General features: G+C 39.2%; 1 pseudogene; it reads right to left on the bottom strand.

Moving 5' to 3' along the window:
* Positions 1 to 2,015: 2,015 nt before the first annotated feature.
* Positions 2,016 to 2,134, bottom strand: LOC134968203 (5S ribosomal RNA; annotated as a pseudogene).
* Between the last annotated feature and the right edge of the window lie 3,177 nt (positions 2,135 to 5,311).

Raw genomic sequence — 5,311 nt, 5'->3', positions numbered from 1 at the left:
AACCGATAAGACAGACTGCAGCAGACCAGTATCCAGAGTGAATTGAGTTTGAAGACCCAATGATGAAACGGTGCTTATAACCAGGGAGGTGCCTGATTGACATCACACATGCTTATTTGAGTGGGCACTTCATGACACCCCATTGTATCTGGTACGCACATTTGCCTGATTTATGGCGGATTTTATGCATTGGATTGTTATGAAAAACTGTTTTTATTATGTTTGGAATTTGTGTGCTTAAATTGTACTTCACTATATATCCTCTCCTTTCTTTGTTGGCTGGTACAGAGGATTGCAGATATATTGAGAGAGAGACAAAGTATACCACTAGGAGAGGACGTGAATAGAAGCAAATTTCTTGATATACGATTTGGTGAATTGAGTCTTCCTACGATGAATTTGGGACTTTCAGATGGACTAAGAGAATTGTCTGGTATAAATATCCTTATATCACAGAGGATGCGCGCATCTGCAAATTGTATTGCCATACTGTGTGCATCGTATTTGTCATCTCCATTAGCTCCCAGTCACCACTCAGGAATGCCCAATACAATTATAAGACCCTGTGTCCAAATCTGTACTGGCTCTCCATGCAAAGATAGTCAGATGCATGCACAGCGAAACTCAGATGCATGCACAGATGAAAAAAATTGTACCTATAGGTGTATACTGTATCTGCAAAATGTGTAAATCAGAATCACACCTGGTATGCTCACCACTTCTAGTACTTAATTGACCATATTAGTTGTAAAGTCAATCAACAGAGACTTATTAACATTACAGATGTGCACATGGTCATTTTTCAGGTTTTGGTTTTGGTATTGTTTTGTTTTGGTTTTGGATTGGTTTTGCCAAAACCACCCTTGTGTGTTTTGGTACTTTTTTATTTTTATAAAAACATCTAAAATCACAGAATTTGGGGGTGTTACATAGTTACATAGTTTGTGAGGTTGAAAAAAGACATCCGGCCATCGAGTTCAACCTATTTGTGTTCTCCTACTCTGTGAAATTTTCAGGATTAATTTTATCTGTTGATAAAGTCGGACGTTGTGTTGTATTCCCTCATTTTATTATAACTATGGTACGTGATCTATCCACCATAACCCTGTATATCCTTATCCATTAGGAATTTATCTAGGCCATTCTTAAAAGTATAGACCGAGTCCGCCATTACTACTTTCTGAGGCAGGGAATGGCAAACTCGTACTGTCCTTACTGTGAAAAAACCTTTCCGCCTCTGAGTGTGGCATCTCCTCTCCTCTAACCTAAGTGGGTGTCCACGTATTTTCTGTGCTGGTCTTAACAAAAACAGATCCCCCAAAAGCTCTTTGTATTGTCCCCTTAAATATTTGTAGATGTTGATCATGTCCCCTCTTAATCTCCTCTTTTCTAGTGTGAACATGTCAAGCCTTGCAAGTCTTTCCTGGTATTCCAGTGTCTCTATCCCCCTAATTAGTTTGGTCGCCCGCCTCTGAACCTTTTCTAGTTCCAGGATATCCTTTTTGTAGTAAGGTGCCCAAAATTGTGCGCAGTATTCCAGATGAGGCCTCACTAAGGCCTTCTATAATGGGAGTATAACACTCATGTCCTTGCATCAATACCCTATATGAAAAAGGGTGGTCTTAAGAAAGAGCAAAAGACAAAAGCAGCTATATGCCTTTTCCAGGGCACACTTAGAATTTTTTTTATAAAAGTGATGAATTATGAAAATATGAGTAAATGAATACTTAACTTTTATTAAGATATACTTGATAAAAGGGAGAAAGCGAATATAAATAATTGCTACAAATTTTGGGGCGATGAAAATATATAGAAAGGCGAAATTATGTTTACTCCCTTAATGATCCAAAAAATTACTCCAATAATGGATTGAAAGAATCTTTGTAGGAGTAGACCTGCTCCATTGGGTTCAGCTATACCATGTCAGAATATCAGAATTGGATATTAAGGAAAATTAATTAAATGTCTGGGACTGCACAAATAGCTGGAAAGACTCAAATGGTATGAGAGTAAAATACCTACGGTACCTAGTATTCCCTGGTGGTCTCCCAACCGGGTACTGACCAGGCCCTGCAGTGTATGGCTTCCAAGATCAGACGAGATTGGGCATACTCAGTGCGGTTTGACCGTAGGTGAGTAAATCTCCAACATGTGCAATCAATTCCAGTGTGCGGTTATCCCTGACAGATTTTAAAGATATGATAGTCTGACAGGGAATAATCCCCTGAGTATAATATTAATGATTCAGTGTATTGGAAAAAACCTCCCCGTATTCTGATGGGTGTTTGTTGCCCCCATAAAAAATGCTATTGTAGTATCACATTTATACAGAGAGCAAAGGATGTATACTCTTAAAGCATATATTGGATGTTCCTATGACTGGATATCAGACAGTTGTATTTTTGTACTGGAACTAATCATATAAATATAGTAATTCGACAGGGAATGATCCCCTTATTTTTTGCAAATGCTGAATGTTCCTATGGTCAGATATCACTTGGTATTAATACTGAACATTCAGAATACATATGGGGAGGCCGTTTTGCACAATAAACAAATGGTGTTATTTGCACTGAAAATCATATATAAAGAAGAAAAATGAATAAAAAAAAATATTTTTTTTTTTAAATGGAAAAAAGAGGGGAGAACAGACACCCTTGTACTAGGCACAAAAGTATTCACAGCTGAATGCAGTTATTTAATCTACATATGAGATGAATGCTGCCTCCCACTGTGCCCCTGAATTGTATGGACACAGTGAATATATGTTATAATGTGCCTATGAAGAAACCCCCCCCCCCCCCCCCCCCCCCCGGGTGGAGGACGAAAAAAATGCCTCACAGTGTGCGGCTCAAACCTTTTTTGCCTGTAAGCATTGGTGGGCAGTGTAAGGCCTGAAGTGTCCCGCAATTTTAGGAAAGGGTATTCCAGCCAGGGAGAGGGTGTGCTGAGCCTGGAGCTGTGGAGCCGACATTATTTATACAGTATTCTGTGCAGATTTACCAATTTCTTAGCTTGCATCAATACCCCTCTTTATGCATGCTAGTACTTTGTTTGCCTTTTTTGCAGCTATCCTGCACTGGGTGCTGCTGCTAAGTTTGTTATCTATATGAACAACTAAATCTTTTGCCAGTACAGAGTACCCAAAAAACACCCCATTAAGTATGTAGGTGTAATTTTTGTTCTTGCTACCCAGGTGCATTACCTTACACTTGCCGTATTTAACCTCATTCTCCATTTTGCTGCCCATGATTACAGTTTAAATAGGTCGTTCTGGAGAAACTCAGCATCACCCTCTGAATTTATAACCTTACATAGTTTGGTATCATCTGCAAAAATTGACACCATGCTCTTTAGACCTTCTGCTAGATCGTTAATGAAAATGTTGAACAATAGCGGTCTGAGAACAGACCCTTGTGGCACCCCACTTAGAACTTTAGTCCAACTTGAAAAAGTTCCTTTTACCACAACTCGTTGCTCCCTATTGACTAACCAGTTACTAACCTAAGTGCATATTGTGCTCCCTAGCCCTAGTTCATGTAACTTATAAATAAGTCTCATGTGTGGCACTGTGTCAAAAGCTTTAGCAAGGTCTATAAAGATTACATCCACCGCCTTTCCCTGATCAAGGTTCACACTAACTGTTTCATAAAAGCCTAGTACATTTGTTTGACATGATCTATCCTTCACGAATCCGTGTTGGTTCCTAATAATAATCTTATTGACTTTGATGATCTTCTGTACACTATTCCTCAGAATGCTTTCGAGGACTTTCCCCACTATAGATGTAAGACTAACTGGTCTATAATTGCCTGGTTCAGCTTTACTTCCCTTTTTGAAGATTGTCACTACTTCCGCTATATGCCAGTCTTTGGGAACCATGCCTGAAGTAAGCGAGTCATTGAAGATTATAAATAGAGGTCATGCTAATTCAGAGTGTAGCTCCATGAGAACCCTTGGATGAATACCGTCTGGACCAGGTGACTTATTAATCTTATTTTTTTTTTCAATCGGCTGCAGACTTCCCCCTCACTTAAATAAGCTCTAAGTAGTGGGACATTATTCTTAATGGGGTTGGGTGTTAGTTTGTGCAACTGGCTCTTAATTGTAAATACCGATGAAAAAATGTATTTAGTGTATCCGCTATGTCGTTATAATTTTTTATGAAGACTCCCAGTTTGTCCTTTAAGAGGCCTATACTCTCCTTCTTTAATATATTGCTGTTGATATAGTTAAATAATTTTTTAGGGTTTGATTTACTGTGCTTTCCTTTGCTACTAGCTTTTTAGTTTCAACTTTAGCCGTTCTTATTTCTTTTTTGCATATCTTGTTGCAAATCTTATAGTACTCGAATGACCCCGCCTTTCCATCTGATTTGTATTTTTTGAATGCTCGCCTTTTTCAGCCCATTGATTCCTTAATATTTTTATTAAGCCACATTGGTTTGGAGTTATTAGTCCTTTGTTTGCTGCCCATGAGAATAAATGAACGAGTAATCTTATCGAGCAGTGATTTTAATGCCTCCCATTTTTCCGTAGAATTCTTTCCTTAAAAATGTTTTCCCATTCAGTGTTCCTTAAAGCTTCTCTCATCATGTCAAAGTTGACTTTGCTGGAGTTCAGAATCCTAGTTGAACCTATATAGGACTGCTTATGAAAGTTGATATTGAATGTGACAATATTGTGGTCGCTGTTTCCTGTGGGCTCCCTACTATAATATCTGATAATAAATCACTATTGTTAGTCAACAACAGGTCTAAGATTGCATTGTAACTTGTTGGTTCCTTGATTAGTTAAATTAAGTAGTTATCATTTAGTGTGTTTAAAAACATATTGGCCCTCATTCCGAGTTGTTCGCTCGGTAAATTTCATCGCATCGCAGCGATTTTCCGCTTAGTGCGCATGCGCAATGTCCGCACTGCGACTGCGCCAAGTAAATTTGCTATGAAGTTAGGATTTTTACTCACGGCTTTTTCTTCGCTCAGGCGATCGTAGTGTGATTGACAGGAAATGGGTGTTTCTGGGCGGAAACAGGCAGTTTTATGGGCGTGTGGGAAAAAACGATACCGTTTCCGGAAAAAACGCAGGAGTGGCTGGAGAAACGGGGGAGTGTCTGGGTGAACGCTGGGTGTGTTTGTGACGTCAAACCAGGAACGACAAGCACTGAACTGATCGCAGATGCCGAGTAAGTCTGAAGCTACTCTGAAACTGCTAAGAAGTTTGTAATCGCAAAATTGCGAATCTTTCGTTCGCAATTTTAAGATGCTAAGATTCACTCCCAGTAGGCGGCGGCTTAGTGTGAGCAACTCTGC

Source organism: Pseudophryne corroboree, chromosome 10 (assembly GCF_028390025.1).
Source record: "Pseudophryne corroboree isolate aPseCor3 chromosome 10, aPseCor3.hap2, whole genome shotgun sequence".
NCBI lineage: Eukaryota > Metazoa > Chordata > Amphibia > Anura > Myobatrachidae > Pseudophryne > Pseudophryne corroboree.
This window is presented reverse-complemented; position numbering and strand designations above follow the sequence as displayed.